At 41.5% G+C, this 26081-nt stretch overlaps 1 long non-coding RNA gene across 1 annotated transcript in view; it reads right to left on the reverse strand.

Annotated features, from left to right (window-relative positions):
• Positions 1 to 919: 919 nt before the first annotated feature.
• LOC131492052 (uncharacterized) overlaps positions 920 to 26081 on the reverse strand; it is a 31622-nt gene continuing 6460 nt past the window's right edge. Inside the window, exon 3 of the long non-coding RNA XR_009251817.1 lies at positions 920 to 1009. This is a non-coding gene — a long non-coding RNA (uncharacterized LOC131492052). The remainder of the gene's footprint in view (positions 1010 to 26081) is intronic.

The raw sequence follows: 26081 nt of genomic DNA on the forward strand, positions 1-26081 counted from the left end.
TTCTCTGTTTATAAAATTCAGAACGTAATTCTGGTAGTGTTACCAGTTCTTTCTCTGGTTTGAAAAAATTAGATCTTTAAAGTAGGGACGATGAATGTTGCTAAGTACTAGGCGTCTGGTAAGAAGGATGACATGTTAATATGAAATGATGAAGGCCCGAATGCATACAATTTGGAAGAACAAAAATCTAGTTTTTCAAAAGTTGATTTAATACAGTTTATCACCAAGAGCCATAAAAGCTCCAAATCACTTTCTAATTTATATAAAGTAGAAATTCTATGATGTGTCTTTGTGAATTTGCCTAAGTATACATCGGCATTTATTGAATTTCCAAATCCACAATATCCTAGGAGAATTGGTTGTCATGTCAACGTTGATGTATTTTACCGAGTGACTGTTTTATTTTTTATTTTTAAGAAAGCCAATTACGCAATAAAGTCAAAGAAACATTGCTGCAGTAAATGGACAAATAGGGATATTTTGTGTGTCTCCTAATGTACATGGATTAATACTAACCAACCACAGCCAGAAATATCCCTTCTGGCGTCTTATTACCGAAGATATGACATATAGACTATGAGCTTTTAAAAGATATTGCCTTTGTTCCCCTGGTTCAAGAATTATATTGAATTCACATTCATTAAATAGCCACAAAGTGCACCAGGCTGTGTCATATGGGACGTGAGTGTCTTTCAGGTGAGGACACTGTTTCCAGGAGCCCTTGGCCCGTGATATTTCTGCGTATCTATTTTTTTGTGAAGCTTCAACCCCAACTCACCCTACTATTTTTAGATGGATCACAACGCGTGCCATCGGTTAGCAATGATGGTTTTTTCCTCTTAATAAGGAGATAGCAGTTGTATATGCTGTTGCCAGAGAAGGTAGTTCAATTTTTACTGTCAAGGGGGCCAAACACCTACCTTTTATGAAGCCCATTTCCCTTTGCTTTTGAATGTCCCCATGCCCTGAAAGTCGGTGTGACAGCCAATCACAGTTAGGTATATTCTTCCTGCAAGGGTAATGAGAGTTATACTTGTGATGGCAAATAATAATAAAAAAAATAATATAAGAATGAAGGGGATGATGATGATGATATTGATAGCGTCTATTGGTCTACTCGATTTTGGTCTACTCAAGCCTCCCTTCCCACCATTCTTTAGGTAATTGCACCTTCTATCCTTTGGGAATGGCTGCCTCTCTCCTCATACAGATTTAGTGAATGTGCCAATTACGCCGTGCAAGAAATTCACGCGCATGCGTGTATTCATATACCTCAGAGACTGGCCCGGCCATGATCAAATGACTCAAATCAGAACAACCTGCGTTTTAGGAACTTAACGGTTTTGCCTTCAAGGACACTGGAAGACACTTCACAGACACTGAGAGGAAAATATGTTCTCTCTTTCTCCTGGGGTTGCTAAACTGAGATTATGAAGACTTACAGTTATCTCCGGTCATGTCCATCCCCATCTAGTCACTCATTTGCAGTAGGGATCGATCATAAAGCAAATGGACATTCAGAGAGCAGGGGTGACACTCTCAGACTTCCTGGCATCTCGAAGGCCAGTTCTTTGCCTCGACACACCATCCTAGTTCCACGACACACGAACCGGTATGTTCGACTTTTTCTTAAGCTAACTTATGGATCAATTGACATGGCTGCCATTGTTATCAAAATCTAATTTAGTGCTCTGTATCAGAGATTGCAAACTTGCAGCTTCGTAGGCATGTCCAAATTCCACGTTATGAGTGCCAGGACACCATTATAACCATTATTCCCAAAGTATGTAACACATTGGGTAAGAATCATAAAAAGATCATTCTTTTTGTCCATGGGCCTATTTCAAAAGCACTAATGCAAAGAAAATACATTTTGGGGGATTGTTTCATCAGATTCTCCGGGAAGATTTTAATGGGCTAGCCATACACAGAACTCTGGCCCCCCTAGGTAATGAGGCCATTCCTATTGTCAAGTCACGGAGAATAAGAATAGGGAGGGTGATTCCCTAAAGAGATGCTGGGTAGACCAAGGAAATAAATGGGTCACTACAACAGTATCATTTCACTTATTATTATTCTCGTCCCTATAAAGTAAGATCTACTTTTATTTTTGTAGATAAAACAAAAACAGAAACAGCCTCACAAAAGTTCAGTCATTTGCTCTAGCAACCCAAGTAGTCAAGAAAAGTTGGATTTCAAACTCAGGACCATCTGGTTCCCAAACTCCCTCTCTCTTTCACCATGATACTGTCCAGGAGGGCGATGGCAAGAGGTGCTAAACTTCACTAGTAGCTGATTGTCCCTGGTGGTGGAAGCAGAGAAATTGTCATGTGGCGGCATGGTGGTATAAAGTCAACCCGGGGGAAGAATCTGCTTATCAGATTTAGAACCAATCATCCTCTGTCCAGAAAAGTGACTGAGGTCACTACATGAAAGAAGGACTTTAAATTGGTGCCTATGAAGACAGACATGGAGAACAGAGGAGCAGTGAGACTAGGTCATCAGATAGATGGTTTCATACCAAATTAGTGAGGAGAGTGGGTAAAGAAAAAGAAGTAGGATGACTCTGGGCAGCCCCTAAGGAATTTAACTCAGGAGGCAAGTTATAAGCACTTCTCTTCCTAAGATAATCCTAAAAGGTTATTTCCTTTCCTAGTAGTTCCTAAAGACGCTCTAAGCATTCATTTCCCGCCAGAGTCAAGAGTGATCATCCAAAAATGGTTTTTACCATATTTAACCAGGGATTGAGCCCAAGACCCACAAATCAAAGTGTTAGACTTCTAGTTGCCGGAGGCACAAGAGTAACCTGTGAAGGCAGTCAAGCCACCAGGGCAACAAGAAGTGGGTGGAAGAGGTGGGGCAATGGTTGTTTGCCAATTGGTAGGGCAGTGGTACTATATTGTAATGCACCGTAAGACCATTCTGGGTGTTTTCCTGCTGATTGGAGGCTTTGGCTCTACCCTTTTCCTCATGAGAGCCAGGAACCAGCAGCTACTTTTCATTGCAATACCCTACTTCCTGCTGCCAGGCCTCTTGGGAGTCTGGTCTACCCCAGGTTAGACTAGATAGAAAGAGGTTAGAATCAAAACACACAAATGTTCAAATGTGTCCAAAGCAGGTTCTTAATGTTTTCTAGACATGAAGGCATTTCTCTGATGTTTGTTCTCATTAATCTTGCCTTTTTCTCTTTTGCTCAGAATATCTGTCTTCATATTCACTAGGGGCTGAAGTTGAACAAAAGGCTTACCCCAGATGTTCGTGCATATCTCTGCTTGTGTACTTGAAAGGAAAACCTTCTAAAGGAAGCATTCTCTACCAGGTCAAGCCATGGGAGGAGAAAATAAAGTCTGAAAGGTTGAAATGAAAGACAGAGGTATGGGCAGGTGCCCGAGGGAAGAGTCAGGATAAGAGATAGAAAGCGAGTATGTTGGTTACAGTTAGAGAGTTGGTACAGGAAACAGGTCATGCGTGAGTGGATTAGAAAAAATCAATAATGTATACAATCTGGTAATTATAAAGCAGAATCCGGGATGCAGGAAAGTATCTAGAAACCACGTTTCTAGGTGTTAAGTGGGAGCGAAGAGGTACAGGTATTACACCAGAGCCATGATATGTTATGAGCTGAGCTGTGGACAACCTGGTGTATGAGCCCCCGGTGCACTTAAATTCTTGATGTTCCTATAGGTCTCCCCCCCCCCCATCAAAAAAGGTGGATGAGGCCAAATTGGATTAGATTAGAGTGGATTGGACTAGACTGGATGGAATTGAATTGAGTTGACCTCCAGTGGCTGAAGAGACAGGCAGTTCCCAATAACCAAAACCAGAGAGTCAGAGAAGAAAAATCATATAACTTTCCACACTCTGAGAACAGGTTGGAAGGGGAAAAAGAAAACATTTGATTTCTTAATCACAAGATTTGGCCCCAAGCGTCTTGTGTTTAATGTCTGAAAAGACTATCTGGTTTGCCAACTTTCTGTTTTGCACGACTGCCCAAATGGGTTACAGCTGTTCAGTTTAAAAGCTCCTGACTCTAAACCAACTACATATCTTATTCTTATGATTTGAATGCCACATGAATCGTTATGTACTTTTTCGGGGGAATTTCATATCTTCCCTTTCAGAAGGGACTGCAACTCTTCTTCAATGAGTTGACTCTTCCTCAATAAGCCAGAGTTGTGCTTGTCCCCAAATGCACTCTATGACTACAGGAGCAAGTCATGGAATGATGACCCTTTAAGGCTTCCATTTCTAGTGCCTGCAGAGACGTTTTCCCCAGGATCTCAGAATATGTCTGCACAAGGACAATCCAACAATATGTCCAGGAATAAGCTGAGGTTCACCAAAAATAGAATGGAAAAGATTTTTCTGGTTTAGCAAAGGTTATTTTTGCATTTCTTCCTTCACTTTCTGCTTCTTTGTCCCTATATACAGAAGTCATCTGAGGTTTCCTTACAAGTCTTATGAACTTGAGATGTCTCTACATGGACCATCTACAATATGAGTAATGTTAGAGCTCACTTGGGCAGGAGACGTGAAGTTTTATGGATCACATACAATCGAATACATCCAGAAAGAAAGGAAGACTAGAGCAGGGAATTTATAAAGTCCTGTTCCAGGGCCAGGAACTGAAGAGATGCTGCTGGAGAGGTCATCTGCAGTAGAATGTAGGATTAATTCTACCCTAAAAGTTATTTTAATGGCTATCAGTCCATTCCAGTAGCTTGGTAGACAAATGAGGTAAAAAAGCATAGGAAACTCAGATGTGTGGGAAAGCCAATATCAACAGAACCAACTGGTGGCATCTAGGTCTGTGTATGGATTCAGGACTCTTGCCAACTTTTTGAAGGATAAATGCCAGAAGCAAGGAAGGCTGACTGCCCCCACAGTCACTTTTTTGGATTCAGAATAGGGTTCTAACTAGAACTAGCAATAGAAACCCAAAGAGAAAACCACAAGAGGCAGAGGGCAGGAGCAAGGTCTTAGTGTTCATACTGATGCTGCTTAATCTAAAGCATAAATAAACAGGATTAACATACCAAAATTTGTCCCAGGATATGGATGTCAGCAAATGACACTGGATTCTATGTAGCATCCTTGGAACATTCAAATCCCGCTTGAGGAGGGCCAAGGATATTCATAATTATTACCAAGACAGGAATTGGCATTTAGGTCATGGGCATTACGGCACCAACTCTGAGCAGTTAGAGAAGTCAGGGACAGCAAAACAAAGCAGGTGCTGCTACTTAGCTCGTTCCAAGTGCTGTGATGTAGATCAGCATCGAGGAAGAAACAGTTAAATATTAAGGAAGCAGCAGACATCCGAATTTAATACTGTTTATCTTTTAAATCAGTGATTTTCAAAATGTAACTTGCATAAGAATCATCTGAGGACCTTGTTAAATGTCAGATTCTGATGCCGTAGGCCTAGGGGAGGGCTTGAAGTTCTGTGTGTTTGAGAAGTTTCCAGGGGCTACTGCTGCTGCTGTTCCACAGGCCACACTGAGAGTAGGAAGGGTCTAGAACAACTCTGGCTGCTCGTTAGCTTTAAACAATGCTGACGCCTGGATCCCATTCCCAGAAACTCGGACTCCATTGGTTTGGACTGGGGCTTTGTGTTTGGGTGGTCTAAGAGCTCCCCTGGGAAATTCCTTTTAGGAATCCATTTAGAGCCACTTCAGTTCTCCCATGGATATTAGCACAATGCTCTTCTTTATCTCTTTTAGTTTTTAATCCTCCCAATAAGTTCTCTATTCATAGTCCCAGGGGTTGTAAGTATTCAAAGGGCTAGGCACTCTGGGTGTTTTTTCAATCATGAAACATTTCAGGGTAATACATCTTGTTTAATTCTTTGTTCAGAAGTGATAACATTGTGTAACTCAGAGATTTTTTTTGTTTGTTTACTTTTTTTGACCTCACTGTAAAAAGAACCTTTCAAAGTATTTTCTCAGAGTAATAGGTAGATGGAAAATTTGTATATTCCCATTCTCTTACAAACCATTTCTTGCCTTCAGCAGTCTTCCTACAGCCCTCTTCTGTTGTGTTCATTTACTCGGGCTGCTTGGATTGTGTCCTAATGATGTGTTTGTTCTCTCATTACCCTCATAGGCACCAGCCAACTCCAATAGCACATTCTTAGGAAGTTGATGTCTTTGTTTAATTCCGCATACTTCTCCTCTTAGAGCAAGAGGGCAGATGAGGACAGCTATCAGTTTCGAGATGTGTGGAACACATAGATAATCTAGCACTCTATTGAGAAAATCATCTGTGTGAAGAAGATCCAGTAACTTTCCACTTCCATCATCCATTCTCTTAAATCTTGCTCCTTCCCAACCCCCCTCCCCCGCCTCCTCCAACCCCATTCCACCCCTACTTTCTATCATCCCAGAACAGAACGTTTACATCATTTGAAAGGTCGGCTTCTGAGGACTTTGATTCTCTATTAGGCTGATTTTTTTTTCTTATTTGCTGTTGTGCTGTAGCATTCCAGAAGCAATTTTATCCTAGACACTATGCCTACCTACATCTGGGGTGGGCTGCCACCAAAAGGATTTTGGTTTTGGCCTTGGAGTGTGAACAGCTTGGTTTCCCCTAAGCAGAGATGAGTGAAAGATAAGTGTGGTTTTCTTTACAAGATTGTTTTAAAATATTTAATACAAAGATCTAAGGTTTTTTCTCAGAGGACCTTTCAGCAATGTTTTCCAGACTACACATATTCCTCATTAGTGGGTTGTGAAATAAATTTGGTGATTCTTGACCAGCACTGTTTTTAATAGATGGGAAGAATGGAGAAGAGAAGGCAAAATATCAGAGAATATCTCACATTCGAAGTGTAAGGGTAATCTTTTTCTTTCTTTCTTTCTTTTTTTTTTTTGACAGAATTCCCATTTCAATTATATAACTACAAATTGTATTACTGTGAGCTGTGTTTAAAAAGATTGAAAGCCACTGTCCCAAAGCGATCATCTGTCAGCCCACCTTTATTCACAATCTTCCCCAAACTATTATAACCTAATGATAATTTATTATGATTTTAAGATCTTCGGATAAGACATCAGTCTGCTGTTTTGGCACAAAAAGACAATCTGCACAAAAAGAGCCCTCTCAAGATGAAAACCTCTAATTTCCATTTTTAATCATATTGGAACATTGGATTTTATTTGGTTCACTTTTGTGCAGTCTCCTCCTGGTCTATCAGGCTTCCTAAGCAAAGACCTTTTTCTTTTCTTCAGTTTACATTTATTTTTCCCCAAACACTTCGAGGCCCTCTTTAAAGTTTTTTATTTTTATTTTTATTTATTTTTTATTTTTTTTGAAGCTGCTGTGTCCTTTTTAGGAGAAAGGAAAGATCAATGGCTCTTAAAATCAAAGGCTCAAAAGGAACTGAATTCCCATAGTTCAATAGTGTTCTGGACTGCCACTATCCCTGGGAGTTCACAAAGCCTTCCCAGTGGATAGAATAGTTTGAAGGGAATCAGACTGGATCTTCACCCTTCACATATTTTCCTTCCTAAAACTGAATAGACTGGGAATATATTACAGTCAAGCCATCCCATGTACAAATGCCCTCTTCCACTTTACAAAAGAGGCATACAGTCCACTGCGTCTTAATATGGTGCACTGCTCCAGGGTGTTAAAAACCCGTAAGACACCAAGTGAATTCAAAACACTGGTCCAGGTCTGGGAAAGTGAATGACCCTAATGACTGAGTAACAAATGTATGTGTCTACCAGGTAGTTTCCAAGTCATGCTTTTGAAAAATTGAAAAGGCAAAACTCTGTTGTTGGACTGTAGATCATTAACAATAATTTTTCAAAATATATCACGGAACTTGTGACAAATAGCTCAAGAGGAGCTCCAAAAAATTAGAAGAACCTCTGAGTACGTGAATGGGGCTTGCCAGTTAGAAGGTTTTGCTTTAGGCTGAACAGATAAGGAACCAGCTATTACATTTGGACAGCCCCAAGTTTCAGATAAGAAGGACTTTGCTCTAGGGTCTTAAAACTCATGTTTAGAAGGTAAATTGAGAAAATTGCTAAGAATATAGAACAAAGAAAAATATGAGAGTAAAGAAAATTGACAATAAGGATTTATCTAGGAGGCCCAATGTCTATCTGATATAAGTTCTAGAAAGACTGAATAGAGAAAACAGAAGGGAAAATTTCAAAGAAACAGAAGCAATTTTCTACAGCTAAAGAAGAACATGGATATCCACACCGAACGGGCCTCTTGGGTGCCCAGCTGAATGAATGCGCACAGCCCCCCAGATGCACCATCATGATATTTCAAAGGATCAAAAATAAACAAAAGATCCTAGAAGCTTCCAGCTCAAACCCAGGCCCCCACAACCAAAAAACAATGTGTCCCATAAACGACTAAATGCTAGAAAACTAAACAGGCTGTTGTCAATGTTCTGAGAGGACTCTATTCAGCCAAACTATCAATTCTGTGCAAAGGCAGAATAAACATATTTTGAAAAAGAGAAGATCCAGAAATCTTCCCTCCTAGCATGCTTCCTAGAAAGTAATTTGAAGACATGTTGTGACATTGTAATTTATAATAAGAAATATATATATATATGGTCTTTGTCCTTGTTTCTGGCACAGATTTCTAAAACCCCTGACATTTCCTAAGTGAGGAGAGGGTAAAGGTATCTCCTTATGTAAATGAGGTGACTTCTGGAAAGCACTTAAGGAAGGGGAATGGTTGGCAGGAGAACCAACCATGTGGTTAGAGGGTTATAACTTTGAGTTTCGCCCCCCTGACTTCATTCCAGGGAATGAAGAGGGGCTGGAGGTCAAATCACTTGCCAATGGCCAATGATTTAATCAATCAAGATTGTGTAATGAAGTGTCCCATAGAAAGCAAAAGAAAAAAAAAAAGACGTTTGGACAACTCCTGGGTTGATGAGCATGTGGAGATTTGGGGAAGTTGGCATACCTGGAGAGGCCACGGAGGCTCCACACCTTTCTCCCACACCTTTCTCTGTGCAACTCTTTTATCTAGTTATTCCTGAGTTGTATCCTTTTATAATTATCTGGGAATCTAGTAAGAGAAATGATTCTCTGCATTCTTGGAGCTGTTCTAGCAAATTAATCCAATTCCAGGAGGAGGTTGTTGGAAACTCTGATGTATGGCCACTTGGTCAGAAGCACAGGGGACAACCTGAACTTGCAATTGAGTTCTGAAGTTGGCAGTGGGGGTCGGTGGGGAGGCCTGTGGGCCTGAGCCCTTAACCTGTGGGATCTGATGCTCTCTCTTGATAAACAGTATCAGAATTGAGTTCAATAGTAGGATACCCAGCATGTGTCAGAGAATTGTTTGTTGGTGATGTTTGAGAAACTATCTCCCCCTTTCTCCGCCACACACACACACACACACACACACACACACACACATTGGAAATTGTCTCAGAACGTCTTTTACACTCTGGGTAACTGAGAGAGTAAACCCAGAAAGAAGAAAACATGACATCCAAGAACATGACAAATCGAATCCAGGAGAGCAGAGAAAGGAAGAAAGTCCTGACATGGTAACTTTGAACAGAAATAGAGTAAACCTCAGATTCTAGGAGATCTCTTTGGGGGTGGGACGGGTAAAATGTTGAAAGGTTTCCAGTACCTCTCGACCTTTCTCATATCATGGCACACACACAAAAATGATACTATATAATATATATCCAGTACACTGAAGTAAATGAAGAGGGTGTATGCCCCTGAAGGCCAACCGATCTGTGTGCCTTGAGCCTTGGGCCTGCCTGGCTGACCTGAGGGCTAAGGGATCAAGAACCTGGCTGACCTGGAATCCATTCTTGCAATCAGTTGCTGGGAAGCTATAAATTACACAATGTGATTAAAATCTTGGTATGACTTGGTAATAAAATAAGATAACGGGTGGCTTATTTTCAAAGAGAGAGAGAGAGAACCCAGTCAAATTTTGGGCTGGAATAATTATTTTGTAGTGACATTGACCCATGGAGGAAAAACCTGTAATCTGAGCACACTCTTCGAGTCTTCAGCAAAAAATATTTACAGAGTCATAATATGGTACTTGCTGATTTCCACCTTTTTAGAATCAATAACATTACCATTGTCAAGGAGAGGGTGTAAAATGTAAACATTCTTAATATTGACTGTATTTTAAAGAAAAGCCAGCTAATGGAGGTTGAGGGATGAAAGAGGCTGAGGATCATGGGAAGAGGACTAACGACTTTATTTTATGAATTTGGAAGCTAAGATGTATTGTCCATTAAAGGGCGAGCCTTCCCTCAGATGTCTGTCATCTACTTCAGTTACTGGGTTCTCAAGGAAATGAAATACCAGTCTTTCACCCTTGGGATGTCCTTGACTGAGAGAGAAGGAATGTGAAAATCAGTGCTACCTCCAAGGCACCAAAGGGTGAAAATTAAAAGCAACTAAAAATGGCATTGGAAAGCTCCCAAGAAATGAAGACATGAGAAAGATTTCATATTTCTGTTGCCAAATTGCTATTAGGAATCCAATAAATGCTAAATGCTGAGAGAGAGGTTGAGAGTGAGAGAGAGAGAGAGAGAGTCTGTGGTCTATTAAATAAGAACCAAAAAAAATAGGTTTAAAAATCCCCTTTGAAAATTCATGGAGGGACTATATAATACGGAGAGAGGTAGGAGAGACGATAAAATAATTAAATCCTCATGATTCATGACAGGAAGTCAATAGGCAATGCCTAAATTTGATAAATCAAGGAACTGTATCATAAGCATATAATTTAGCATATAGAGTAACCACTAGAAGAAGTAAAAACTGAAGAACTTTTCCACCATGTCCCCAGTACCTAGAACAGTGACTGGTTTACTGTATATACTCAATAAACATCTGCTGAACAAATAAATTGGCTGAATAATGGGCAATAATGAGGAAGAGAAGAGGGAATTTGATACTGATGCTTACGTGCTTTATAAGCCTGAGGGGTTTCATTTAGGTGCCTCTTTTCTTGCAAACAGAACTCATATTTCTACTCCTCAGGGAACGTGATCCCATCTCTAACTAAGGGGTAAGTCCTGATTAGTTCAATGAAGGATAGGTATTATCTCTGCTTTAAATGTCTGGTAGAATTCTCCAAGGAAGCCATCTGGTCCTGGACTCTTATTCGTTGGGAGATTTTTTTGACAACTGATCTAATTTCTTCGCTGGTTATGGGTCTGTTCAAGTTTTCTATTTCTTCCCGTTTGAGTTTTGGAAGTGTGTGGGTGCTTAGGAATTTGTCCATTTCTTCCAGGTTGTCCAGTTTGTTGGCATATAATTTTTCATAGTGTTCCCTGATAATTGCTTGTATTTCTGAGGGATTGGTTGTAATAATTCCATTTTCATTCATGACTTTATCTATTTGGGTCCTCTCCCTTTTCTTTTTGAGAAGCCTGGCTAGAGGTTTATCAATTTTGTTTATTTTTTCAAGAAACTAACTCTTGGTTTCATTGATCTGTTCATTACCCATGGTAATTCTATGCCACCAGCCAGTGATTGAATTAGAGGATGTCACGTGGCTCAGTTTTGTCCAATGAGATATTAAGGGAGGATTCTTGGGAGACTACTTTCCTCTTCTTTCTCTCAAAGTTATCCTGAATTTGATGCCTGGCCTGACAAAACTATCTCAACACCAAGAGGGAGCTAGTCTGAGGGAAAAAAACCAACGTCCACACAATGGCAGGGCATGGAAAGAACCTGAGTCCTTAAAGAATGTCAGCGAGCTCACAGTTCAACCATCTCTCAACATGATTTATATGCAAGATAATAAAATTTCCTTTTTGTTCCAACTAGTTGCGTTGGGAGCTACTGTCATTTGTTCTCAAGGCATAACAACAGATAAAAGTCTCTCAGCATTTTTTGGTAACAGTAAACATATGCCTGTGTTAATGTTTATGAAAATAAAAGATAAAATGAAACTGCATAATTTCACCCTATTACAATAGAAGAGTATTTTTAAAGATCTGTGTTTAAATTGTCATGTCCTCCCAACTTTGGTGGCCAGGTTTCCAGCCCCAGTCGTCCTCTCCTCTATTTCCACTCTGATTCTTGTTTTCCAAGACAAATTTTACAAAAGCTCTTCTCCTCCAGTCTGATAACCTCAGAAATTTCACAATAAACTCTAGTTGAAAGGGGAGACCTCTTCCTGGAAGCAAAAAGGAAAGTAGAGAACATGGCTACATTTGCCTATTTAGTTTTCTTATCATGGTATTTGTTCTTTCAACAAAGTGTGAGACAAAGTCAACAGCTGAGAGGGAATGGAACATAATGAGCGCAAGATACGAAGCAAAAGGAAAAGACGTAAATGAGTCATCTCGAGGACGAAAGGAAATAAATTACAGATGTAGAAGGAGTTTGAATGGGATATTTCCTATTATTTCAGAACTTCACTTAGAGCCCCAAAGCTGAGAGAAATTGAAGGGTCTGCTGGATACTTGTATGAAGAGTCTGCAAAAAGGTAGCAAAATGGCCTAGTAATCACGATGTTATACAGCCTATATAACCATGGTCTGAGAATTCACAAAGGAGGGTTGTTTGGAAAGGAATCTAGAGAAAAGGGGTTTAGAATGAATCAATTTAGGTTACCTGTACTGCCTTCTCTATAGACAGTAGAAGGTTTGGAGGGCCCCAAGGGAGCAATCAGAGGGCATCTTCAGTAAATAAAATGCAGAGCTACGGTTGCTTGCTTCTTGCTTTCACCTGTTCATGATGAGAGCACAAGAAAAGAGCTCAGTCAGTGGAATCATCCTGAAATGGGCTAATCCAACAGACCAAGCGTTGTGCCGTTTGCTGCAGGGTGAGTGGTCATCAAAGCGGGGAGTCAGATATGAAGATTCTTACAGCATTTTTGCTGAAAGAGTTCTCTCCCTTTTTTTTTTTTAACATTTATTTATTTTTGAGACAGAGAGAGACACAGCATGAACGGGGGAGGGGCAGAGAGAGAGGGAGACACAGAATCGGAAGCAGCCTCCAGGCTCTGAGCCATCAGCACAGAGCCCGACACGGGGCTCGAACTCACGGACTGCGAGATCGTGACCTGAGCTGAGGTCGGACGCTCAACCGACTGAGCCACCCAGGCGCCCCAAGAGTTCTCTCCCTTTAAGGCACAATGAACCCAAGGTTTAAAAGGCTGTTTACTTATCTCTTGGGAAGGTGGTGGAGAAGGTGGTGGGGTACGGAACCTGAGGTGGTAGGTTTCTCTCCACTGGGGAAGGGGGTCACTACAGACAACAGAAAAGCCAGCAATTTGAATATCTGACCTGACAGAGGTCAACTGACAGACAAGTGACAACTTCCGTCAGCCTTAGCTGAGTGAAAAGTTCTTTCCTGATCTCCAATTCATTCATCCTCTCTTGATCTTGAGGCTTCCAGGAGCCCAAAGACACCTAACAAGGGTTTGGGTTGGGGTGGGGGTAGAGAGGAGAGAAATGGAGAAGCAAAGTGAAGAAACATTGAAAATGTGCACTCTGCTCCTCTTAACCCACTGAACATCCTCCTACTATGGGTTAGTCCTGAGTTGGGGAATAGGAGAAACTTTGAACTGGGTGATAAGCTTGAGTTGTAATTTAGACTGGACTACACTTTTCTCTTTGACATCAGAATGTGTCTGTTTATGGCTGAAAGTGGTCAGGCAGCATAGAATATGCCTAAGATGCCATCCGTGGGCAAGGAAGAGAAATCCTTGTCACTGAGCTGGAAAGCAGTGGCTAGAGAAAAGTAAGGAACTTCCTGCTTTGTCCCTGGAAGTAAAAGCCTATTCATTAAACCTGTCATACTCAGTGAAGGTATTGTGACAGAACTTCCAGTCAGCACCCATTTTGGGCTTCTAGTCATGGCTTTCAAGTGATGCCAGTCGGCCATATTGTGATTTCCACCGCTCTCCCCACCCCCACAAAATATTCTGCTCCTCCAGTATAGACACAGAAGCGAAAAGAAGTACGTTGGGTTTGATCAATGTTCAGATTTTGCTATATGAATACATAAGAAGGGAGTGAGGACAAGTGAGCTGAAGATGTTTTCAAGAAAGTAACTACAGTGAGTGATTAGGAATGGAATCCAAGTGCTGTGAAGGGGAAAATAGAGACAGCAGGAGGAATAGAGAAAAGGAGGCAGAGTTATGGGGCAAAGGCATGGACAAGAACTGTTAACAGTTTAGGAAACTACTAGAAATAACTGTTAGAATAAGTTATAGTGTCCAAGAATGATTTGTTTGACATGGAAACTTCAGAGGCTATGCAGCTTACGATGGTGGCAAGATTTAGGATGAGCTCGTTGGATGACAAGCCATGGGAGATGAGGCAGTTAAGTAACTACGTGGTTAAAAGTGTAATTTTGTGGACTAGTTAGAACTGGTTTCAGTGAGTATTAACTTTAAAAGAGTCGGACCAGGTTTTCAGTTTAACCCAGTTTGATCCATGCTGAACCAATAGATCTAACCCTTTGTAATTGTATACCTCATTGGTTTTATCCACCATGAACTAAATCTGCACCTGTTTTACCTAATTTAAAAATAATTATGTTAAATTATGCAGTATGTTAGTATGAAGTATTGGGGTTTTTTTACTTTTATTAGTAAGTTGGAAGATTAGATTACATTTATAGTGACTTTGACTTTATTTAGAAAATCCACGCTAAAGTAAGGAATACTCCCACCAAGTTGGAGAATACTTTTTTCTAAATTTTTAAAAAATGTTTATTTATTCACTTTTGAGAGAGAGAGAGCGAGAGAGCGCACGCACAAGCGGGGGGTGGGGGGGACAGAGAGAGAGAGGGAGACACAGAATCCAAAGCAGGCTCCAGGCTCTAAGCTGTGAGCACAGAGCCCCATGTGGGGCTTGAACCCACAAACCATGAGATTGTGACCTGAGCCAAAGTTGGATGTTTACCTGACTGAATCACCCATGCACCCCAAGAATCCTTTTGAAGAAAACACAAAATGGTTTCACCAAGTGGGTCGATCCATTATCAAGATAATAAAAATCATAAGAATCCGTAATGCTTTCTTCTTTTACAAAATATGAAAGTTGTCCTGTGGTTTGAATTTATCTCTACAAGGCTTGACCATTTTTCTTAGTAGGAGAGACCCTCTACTCAGACTGTATATCATAAACCTTATATATCATTTCTGAATACTCAATTTGTCCATTTGATGATATTCTCAGCTGTAAGCCTATATATTTGTGATTACATTTACGTAGGCGAAAAATACCTTCCTTACAACTAAATAAACTTGTTTGTATGGGGCACCTGTATGGCTCAGCCAGCTAAGCGGCAGACTCTTGATTCTGGCTCAGATTGTGATCCCACAGTTCGTGAGATCAAGCCCTGAGCAGAGCCTCCTTAGGATTGTCTCTCTCTGTCTCTGTCTGCCCCTCCTCCACTCATATTCTCTGTCTCACTCTCTCTTTCAATAAATAAAGATTTTAAAAAATAACTAAGTGAACTTATTTGTAAATAGATTGAAGCATTGTCTACCAGTGAAAATATATTTCCATCAACACTCTGAGAATCATTTAACCATGTCATCATTAACTAAAAATGCGGAAGAGATTGAAAGAGATATAATTAGATCCTCCTTTCCTCTTTTTCAAGTGAGGTAAGCCACATCTCTCTGACCTTCCCAACTCTGGGAAGCCATTCAAGCCATGAACACTATGTTTTAAGATCCAGATGCCTCTCCCTGATAGTTATAACCATACGGTACTAGAACATCCTCTGCTCTGTTATACCATATCCATGGATATAGCCCATTTAACAATCATAAAGTATAGAGACTAAAAATGAATTTGAAAACATATGAATTTATTATAAAGATACTTAACATCTGGATGTTTTGCTAATCATATTATTGGTGCTTTTACATAAATGAATATTTTTTAAAGTATAGTTTTAGAGTCCTACATCTGAAGCACAAGAGATTATTTTCAAAGTGCAGAGTCCAGGATCAAACCACAACCCTAATGATTTACACTCTCTGAGGGGGAGAGAAAGCCTGAGAATCTATAATTTAAAAAACTCCCCCAGCTAGTTTTTACACATGAGACAGTTTGGGGGCTGTCTTTAAAAATCAAGGTAAAGTATCCTCAGCCTAATAAATAAAGAATACTGGGGATTTAAGTTGAAGATTTTAAAAAGGGTATACATTGAAGTGTGTGTGTGAACTCAAAATTAGATAAATAAAGGCCGTTCAACAATTGTCCTTTGAAGTACTGAAATAGGCTTGTTTCTAGAGGATTTATCAATGACCTACCTTTACTGACAAATTCAAATGGAGAGTGGAGAAAAGTTGGATAATTCCATCTCCCTCTCTCTCTTTCTCTGTCCCAAATTCAAATCCCACTATTCTATCAGAAAGCTTGGGTCTAAGTCATCCAAAAAAAAATTCCCTTAATTCTGACTTTCCATTTCTTTATGTACACTTTGGATCAAAAAAGAAAAAAAAACAGGGGGTACCTGGGTGGCTCAGTCGGTTCAGCATCCAACTTCAGCTCAGGTTCATGACATCACTTTCAGCTGTCAAGGCAAGGCCTGCTTTGGATCCTCTGTCTCCCTCGCTCCCTGCCCCTCCCCACTCACTGTCTGTCTATCTGTCTCTCTCTCAAAACTAAATAAATGTTAAAAAAAAAAAAAAGAAAATTATTTCAGACTCCTTCTTGGTGAGAAGTGAAAGGTTTTGCATTGCAAATCAGGGTTCAAGTACATTTAAGGGCATTTTGTTTCCCTCTGAATACTTCTGTTCAAATGATCCTCTTTGTCTCCTGTCTCCTCAGCCTTTCTTGGCTCTTCTTGACCTCTGTACCTCTGTACCCGACCGAGTGAAATCATGAGCGTTTCAGCTCTTTCTCAATTTTTGGCTTTTCCCAGCACTTACCTTCCTGCCCAAGGTCACTCACCTCATTTTTAATTTGCACAAACCTATTCTATTTACAGAGATTAGAATTTTTTGCAGGCTCCTTGAAACCCGTTGTCTGTACTCCTAAGTGTTTGTCCTTTCAAGACTTCATAGCTTCATTTATTCCCCATCTGAATCTGAGCGAAGTAGATCAACTATGGAGGGAGGCATTTGCAGAGATGTAGAGATTTTTAAGTCTGGTTCCCTGCACTTTTTAGAGAGAAGCCACTCAGCTTTTCAATCCTTTCATTTAGATAGTTGCCCTAGGAAGAGATGGCAGAATAATTCATTTTTAAATTGGCTCATCAGAAAATGGAAAGACTCAGTGGCCATTCATTTCATCTAAAACAACTCACTCCTGGGGCGCCTGGGTGGCGCAGTCGGTTAAGCGTCCGACTTCAGCCAGGTCACGATCTCGCGGTCCGTGAGTTCGAGCCCCGCGTCAGGCTCTGGGCTGATGGCTCGGAGCCTGGAGCCTGTTTCCGATTCTGTCTCCCTCTCTCTCTGCCCCTCCCCCGTTCATGCTCTGTCTCTCTCTGTCCCAAAAATAAATAAAAAACGTTGAAAAAAAAATTAAAAAAAAATAAATAAAACAACTCACTCCTCCCCAACAGTCTGTGTGTGTGTGTGTGTGTGTGTGTGTGTGTGTGTGCACGCATGCACCTGTACACGTGTTTATAAAACAGAGAGGAGAGAGAGAAAGAACATCTACCTCTGGTAAAACACCATGATGACTGCCCTGGGATACACAATGATAATTACAACGCACTCTGTACTTTCAGAGGTGTTTTCCATATAAATTTGGAGGCAGATATATCCACAGACACTAAGAGGCAGCTGGCAAACGAGGCTGGACTGGAACAGCTGAGTCTAGGCTTCCTATGCACGCCAGCATGGAAAGAGCCAAGGCTTTAGGGGCAAATGCACCTGATTTCACATCCCAGCTCAGCTTTTCTGTGACCTTGAGGAAGTGGTTAACATTTGCTGAGCCTCAGTTTCTATGTCTCTAAAGGACAGCAGCACCAAGTTCCTGGGGTGGCTACAAAAAAATAGAGATCAAGTAGGTAATGTGCCTAGCTCGTGGTAGGGGCTTAATAAATAGGAGTTATTATTATGGAAATAGCCAGCAGGTGGAAGTTTGCAAATCGAGCTCACTGCAACTGTACCTGGAATGCAAAATCAACAGGCCTGGACCCAAATGCAAATCTCCTTTTATTTCAAGAGGTTGGCTCCAAATTAGAATGTAGTTTTTAGGGCAAGGGTCTACTTTCAATGCTGTGTAAGCAGTATAGGCCATGTTAGAGACTTGGAGGTTAGCAAACATGTGAAAACAAAGAGCCAACTAAAAACCCCATAGTTTTAAATTTTTTTTAATGTTTTTTTTTTTTGAGAGAGAGACAGACAGAGTGCAACCACAGGAGGGGCAGAGAGAGAGGGAGACACAGAATTGGAAGTAGGCTCCAGGCTCTGAGCTGTCCGCACAGAGCCTGATGTGGGGCCCGAATCCACAAACCATAAGATTGTGACCTGAGCCAAAGTTGGATGTTTAATTGACTTGAGCCACCGGGGCGCCCACACTGCACCTTATTTAAAGGATAGATGTATATGTGCTGCCATAAATAAATGTCCGTGACATACTGATGTGTGAAGAATTTGCTTTTGTTTTACAAATCCATTCCCTCAGCTTCTGGTGATGGAAATATATGTTGTGTGGAGACCATCATTCCCCTGTTTCAGTCAAGATGCTTTGGCCAAGAGGCAGGTTCAAGACTCAAGCTAAACCATCTGACACTTTCCTGGGAGTTTGAATCTCAAATGATATTTACACAAGCATGAAAAGGGACAGAGCTGATACATGCCAATGACAGAGCCCTGAAGAGACTCCATGGGCTCCTGCTACCATAATGCCCTGAACTACTGGTTCCTGTCCTTTCCAAAGATCTTTACCTAACTCTTCAACCTGTGTTTCACTTCTTCCTTAAGGAAGAAATATGATGGGTCGCCTGGATATCTCAGTCGGTGAAGCGTCAACTCTTGATTTCGGCTCAGGTCATGATCCTACAGTCCTGAGATTGAGCCCTACGTTGGGCTCAGCACTGGGCATGAGCCTGCTGAAGATTTATTCTCTCTCCTCTGCCCCCTCCTCCGCTCGCATGTGTGTGCATGCACGCACACAACACTCTTTCTCTCTCTCTCAAAAAAAGGAAGAAATATGCTTTAGTACATTAATGAGCTTTCTTTTATGTCCCCTACATATGGATCTGATCTCTTAAAATTGTTTCCAATAAACTACTTTTCCTTTTAAGGTAGCCAGAGTAGACTTCTATGGCTTTTATACAAGAGATCCTAAAATATAGTGACAAAGTAATAAACATTTATATATTATAAATGTGTATATATATATATACACATATGTATATGTGTATATATATATATATATATATATATATATACAATATAATAAAAATAAATATAAAAACATTGCTGGTAGACATTAAACCCTGAAATAAATGGAAAGATATGCCAGGTTCCTGGAATAAAAGATTCAATATTTGGGGTGTCTGGTTGGCTCAGTTGGGAGAACATACAACTCTTGATCTTGGGGCCGTGAGTTTGAGCCCCACGTTGGGTGTAGCGATTACCTAAATAAATAGAAAAAAACTTGTAAAACCCCTCAATATTATTATTATAAATATATAGAATTATTTACTTTATAAATTTCACACGAAAAATTTTTTGTCATGTGTATCATTTTTGTAAGTAAAAAGCACTGATAACTTAAAAAAGAAATCTACGTCACTGGGAGTGTCCTCTGAGATGGAAATCAATTTCTCCTGAATCCTCTTTTCTAGGTAGTTAACGGCTTTCAATGGGAAGGTGGGGGCAGCGTTTATAGCAAAGTGTTATGACACCCCAGAGGGAAGCGGAGAGCAGCACTGATTAGGGGAGAAAGGAAGGCAATGGGGAAGTTCAAGAGTGCCAGTTACTCCATGTTTGATTATTAGTTAAGCATGAAAAAGCCATCGGATCAAGAGACAACTGACATTGAAAAGAAAGTTTTTATAATCGTAGAGGAGCGGACACACCATACCATGGGGGGTGCAACATGGGGAAGAACTGGGGTGGACAGGAGGCAGAGGGAGTGGGGGCACTGTGGGCAAGAGCCCTTATTGTGGCTCACCTTTGAAAGACACACTTATGGGCAAACTGTTGACTACCTTTAGGAATTGACTAACTCGGGGAGGCACCATCCCTCTGGTCTCAGCATGGCCCAGAGGGATGGCCCAGCTTGGATATCAAAGCATTGGACTTCAGAAAATAAAAGACATGGTTAATACACTTTACAATCTAGATGAGACTTGAGCTCCTGCCCGTACCACAACCCGTAGAAGTTCAAAATCCTCCCTGGGAGTTCTGTAAATTTTCAAGAAAGCCGACATTGTATTCTCAGAGTAATCCTGGTCTCTGGGATTCTGCGTTTCCACAGATTGCCTCTGTTCTATACCACGTAATCCCAATGTAGAATGCCGTGTTCTCTTCAGTTTCCAGGGTAGGGGAGGTGGGGCCAGTTGGGGGGGTGTGGTCACATGGAACCTGCTTTTGGGAAACCAGCAATCTTTAGTCAGATGGGTGACGGTGGGTGCCAAAATGGGTCACATCATCTTGGGTCTATCATCTTAGTGGCTCTTCTCTTTTCATCCCCCTCTCCTTGCCAGATTGCCCCCTCATAATTCCAAATGTTTCATCTTATTCTGTACAAAGTAATTTCCTTTCCCTAGCACGTTTATGCTCTAGCCACTGGGTCTTATACACTTTCTTGTATAGACCAAAGTCAATCCTCATCATGTTTTTCCAAAAGAAGACAGCGCCTCTTGCTGTGAGGAGTTCTGGTATCACCTGTTAGGAACAAATTTTCTGCACCTCTCAGGTTCACATGTAACATAGAGCAGGATACTAAGCTTTATGAAGGAAATATATACTGTGCAGTGTCCATAGGGACTAATCAAGAGGAACAGACTCTGGGATTTTGAGAGCAGGGACAGGATCTACCAGAGACTTGCCTTAGCCAGAGAACTTGCATAACTGCATATCCTTTGTTGATTAATTCCACAAATATTTATTGGGTGCTTACCGTGTGCCAAGAGGCAATCGGCTACATGCTAGGGAATTCAAAGGTAAAGAGGACATGATCTGAGAAGCAACTGTCCAGGAGGAAAGATAGATACATAAACAGGCAGGAGACAGTGCTACAATGGAGGACTCTAAAAAGTTGGAGTGATTTGTACACAGAAGCCCAAGCCTATCCCAAATATTTGGGGCCTAGGAAGCATACCAGTGGAGTCCCAGGTATCCTATCTCTCAATATTTAAAATATAGAAATCAAGCTAATAGATTGCTTAAGAAAATATGCTCTGCTCTTCTCATGTGACCAAAAGAACTTCATAAAGCCTTAAGGCCAGGTCTGAGTTTGGATTTCTCAGAGTTCTGAGACCATGGCTCCCAGGGTGAGACCCTTGGCTTTCTTTCCACCTTTTTATCCCCCCGATTCCTTTTCATACTTGCTCCCACGCCTTTGGACACCCAGGCCAGGTGCATAAGTTCCATCCTCAACCTCCACAAGCAGCCGTCCTTGGTCACCACTTAGTCCAGGCTGTACCCACCAGGGGTGCCATTTTTTCATTAGGAGCAAAGCCCAAAGGAACAGACCCTCCACAGGCTCCAAGTAGGGTCAAGGCCATTTAGACAGATATCCCAGATTCCTAAATATCAGAGGGTGGTCTAGAAGGTGCGGGGGGCAGGGTGGAGGTGGTGGGGAGGCGGTGCATCTTTGGACTGGCCTACCCCATTGGTGCCAGGGACTCTAGCCTGCAGTATGAGGCACGACCAGGGGAGGGCTACTATGAGGTTTTCTGGCATATGGTCACTGCCTTGCTTGGGTCAAAATGAAATATCGCTTAAGCTGCTTCATCGTGTTTTCTCAAGATGAATCATCCAAAAATGCCTGCAGCCTTCCAGCTGTGGATGCGCTGATTTTGTGAAAGGGTGGAACGAGTGTGCCGATTTGATTTTTAGTCCCCGCCTGATGGATCCTCAAAGATGTGTTATTTCTGGACTCGTGAAGCATTACAATTCTATTTTCCAATGGCGACATAGACCAATAAGCTACCACCAGGGAAGAGAGAGGAGGAAGAAATTCTTCTTTCTGGCTGCAAATCCCCGAGTCTAAGTATAATAGGGCCATCTTCAAAGACAAAGGACCATGTGTTTTCAAGCACTTCTTTCAACCAGACATTTTCCTGTCAACTACCTGTTTTCATTTATGACCATCTGCAGGCCAGACGCGTCTTGAATTGGTTTTCGTCAGGGTCACAAGGAAAGGACAGAGCTCCAACTGAGCCACAGCAGGGCGATTTCTTCAGTGCAGGGGTGCCTCATCTGCCCTTCTGTCTATCTTGTCTTCACCTCAATTCCTGGTTTTGTTTGACCTTCTGCTTCTTTTCCAACCTTTCTTTTGATTTTTCCTCTCTCAGTGTCTACGGATCTTCCAGTGGCTTATCATCTCTATCAACTTCTGGCCACTTGCCATGCTTTGTTCTCTAGGACTTATGCCCTGCTGACTTCTGTTGGCTCTCGGGCCTGATATATTGCTGTCTCGACCCCTAAGTTTCTTGTAGGTTGGGAAGACCTAACCCTCATCATCTTACCCAGTTTCCTGACCAGTAGCCCCCCACACCTTACCTAGTGGAGTCAAAGCAAGCAAGTGATGTCCTGAAGCAAAATGCCCTCCTCCATTCTTAATTCTCCTGTATCATGGTGGCAGGGATGGGAGGATTTAAGGTCTCATTTATTTGGCTGCCTCTTTTCCAATAACTCTTCCTCCACTCAACCCCAAGAAACCCATCTCCACCCCATCATGCTGTGGACATCAATGTTATGTAAGACCACTCCGTGTTACATCATGCATCTCAGCATGTGACCCTTTGACCATGACCTCGTAGTTCCAACTATTCCCACTTTGGATTCATCAGAAGCTCTAGTCTATTGACCCCTCTGTGCTAAGCAATCTTCCTGCCTGTTAATTTCTTCACTTCCTTCCTTATCCAGCTTGCATGCCATCATCCTTATTTCCAGACCACTCCCACTGATATCCCAAACTCCTTTGTGCCTTTGCATTTTGTCACATCCATCCTGGGATCAACCCTGCTGTTGGGCTTTCTGTCTGGTAACGCTTAAGCCATCCGATAATTGCTAGAGAAGAATACCACAAAGCAAATTGTTATTACTACACATCCATAATCACTCACCTCAAATGAGCCCTCAACACTGCCCATCAATCCTACCCGTTTCTCCCAGCCAGCTGGCCTCACCTCTCCATTCTCCTCAAAACTGGGATGATGCCTGCACAGCCTGACCCTCCTGTATATAACCAACCATCTTTCCTCCTTCCTTCACAGAGAAAATGGAAGCCTTAAGAGAAAATTCCCTCAAATTTTAGCCACCAAGTCTACAAACCTCCCGAATGTTCTCAGGATAATGACCAACACACCAAAACTGCCTGCCCCTCAACCCATCACCCCACAGCCTCGTGCTTCAGCCACAGTGGCTTTCTTTTAGGCTCCCTAATGTCATGTCTGAACTTCCCTGATGACAAGAATCATTCAAGTTATTTGAGAAGTTAAAATCTCTAAACCCACTAGATAATACCTTAAGGCAAAGAGGCTAGAAAGTGTACCAGACTTAAAAAGAGCTTCAGGTAAAAAAAAAAAAAAAAAAAAAAAAAAAAAAAAAAAAAAAAGAGCTTCATGTCATTCTTACTATCAGGAACTATGGGGGGAAAACAATAATCTCACCTTCCACAGGGCTTTTCAAATGCTTTTCACGGTCCTGGAATTTTCTTCCTCCTTTTCTCCCCCTGTCCCTCTTCCCGCCACACCAGATTAATTCTTACTCGACTTCCAACTTTCTAGTCATGCAGCACATCAGCAGAAAAGCCTCCCGTCAGAGCCCCCAACCATCCCCCACCAAGTTCAGGAAGCTTCCTTTGTCATATACTCTCATAGGACCACATTCCCTTCCTTCATGACCCTCACCCCATGTACTCGTGTGATTATCCGGTAAGTGTCTCTCTCCCTACAGACTGCGATGTTATGTGCCATATATGACTATCACTGTTTCTACAATTATCTGGGCAGTACATAATCATTTCTTAATAATAATTAATACTAGAATAAATATATTAATGAATTAATTGGCTCAAAATTGACAAGAGATGTTAAAGATTAACAAATCCTAACCTCATCAGGAAGTATTCTAGCCTCTACTTGGATATTTTTGATATTGGGAAACCTGTTCTACGTGTTGGATAATGTTAGAAAACTCATTTTTCTATTCAGTTCAAACCTGCCCCCGTGTAACTTCCCACACAAATACTTACAGTTCAGCATTTTTGAAAATATGATCTGTTCCTTCTCAATGACATTCCCTTCCAATACTTGAATACTTTTAGCATGTGTCCCCTCTGTTTTTATTTCTCCAACGTGAATAAATACATTTGCTTCAGCAGTTCTTGATTTGAGATGATGGTTCTCAGACTTAACTATCCCCTCTCCAGTTTGAGCACACTCTAACAAACACAGAAACAAGGTAGAAACCACAGAGCCATGGAGCTCCCAGGCCGTCAGAAAAGTAGCTGTAAATCATTCCTTTCAGAAGACGAGGCTGCCTCCTTCCTTCCACTGGTTACAGTGTAAGTTACAAAGTCATTGCAAATTACCAAACTGCAGTATCTCCAAGAAGGGTGGTACTTATAAGGTGATGAATCCACAGGACACATGGGATTTATTACCAGTACTTTTATTAGAGCAATTTGTTGACGAGTGCCCACGAAGAAGGACAGACTGATCAGTAATAATAAAACCTCATGGAGATTATTCCCCCAAATGCTGTCTGGGAGAGAAACTGAACCAGATTCCTTAACCAAATCTAGGTTTTCTGTACCTTTCCACTAGTGGTTTTTATGTGTCATCTCCGGAGAAATTTCGGATGTTTCAAATCTAAACCTTTATCAAGGCTGTGATTTATAAAAACAGCCATGGGCTTCTGTTTATCTCCATTCACTAATCCTAGCCAGCTGCCGAGAAGAATTGGAGTTTAATTCCTATTACTCTCCCATGGCCCCCACCTCCCAGGCAGGTTGATACAATTACTTCTGGGATGAATGAGGAGGCTGTCACGTTGACTGACTGTTTCCAGTGCTCAGAAAAGGGAGATAGTTTGATCTTCTAGATTAAGAGAATTACATGTCCCCCTAATAGCTGGAAGCCTTTCCAAGGGTCATTCTTACAGGCTACCCTGAAAACCAGAGCCAGAAGGACCATGTCACTGCTCGGCTTGGGTCCAGGGGACCAAGTGCCACTTAAGAGGGAGTGTTGAGAACTGCTTAACGCAGTATGTTTTAAGATAGTAGCGCCACTAACTTAGAGTAAAATATGGCAATAAATGACAGCCTGCAATTTGGGTATAACCTAACTGCATATTGCATCAGATAATGCAGAACAATATCAATCCAAGAGCGCCTGGCTGGCTCAGTCAGGTAAGCGTCCACCTCTTGACTTTGGCTCAGGTCCTGATCTCACTGTTCCTGAGTTCGAGCCCCAGGTTGGTCCCTGCGCTGACAGCACAGAGCCTGCTCTCTCTCTCTGTCTCCCCGACTTTCTCTCTCTCTCTCTGCCTCTCCCCACCCCCCGCCCCCTGCTCCCTGCACTTGCATGCACTCTCTCTCTCAAGAGAAATAAACTCGAAACACACAAAAAAAGAACAATACTGATCTAGTCTTTTTAAGCTAAGAAAATTAGAGACAAAGCTGGGGCACTTGCTATGGGAATGAAACAGAAATGATTCACAAGAAAAAAAACCCACAATCAGAATTGACAAAAAGTGCCACTGCATCATACTCCACAAACTTCACAGTGCCCCCCACCCAACCAACCCCCCTTCCTTTCTTCCTTTCTTTCATTTCTTAACTTCTTTCTAAGAAGTTTTAAGCATTGACATAATTAGAAAGTCAAAACTGGGTAAAAAGGGAAAAGATCTCAAAGAGATCTCACTTCTATTCCAACTCTCTCTCTCTATGCCCACCCATCTCTTGTAATTATTTTTATCTGCCTCTGGTTTATACTCTTGGATAACTT

This window comes from Neofelis nebulosa, chromosome 12 (assembly GCF_028018385.1).
Source record: "Neofelis nebulosa isolate mNeoNeb1 chromosome 12, mNeoNeb1.pri, whole genome shotgun sequence".
Lineage (NCBI taxonomy): Eukaryota > Metazoa > Chordata > Mammalia > Carnivora > Felidae > Neofelis > Neofelis nebulosa.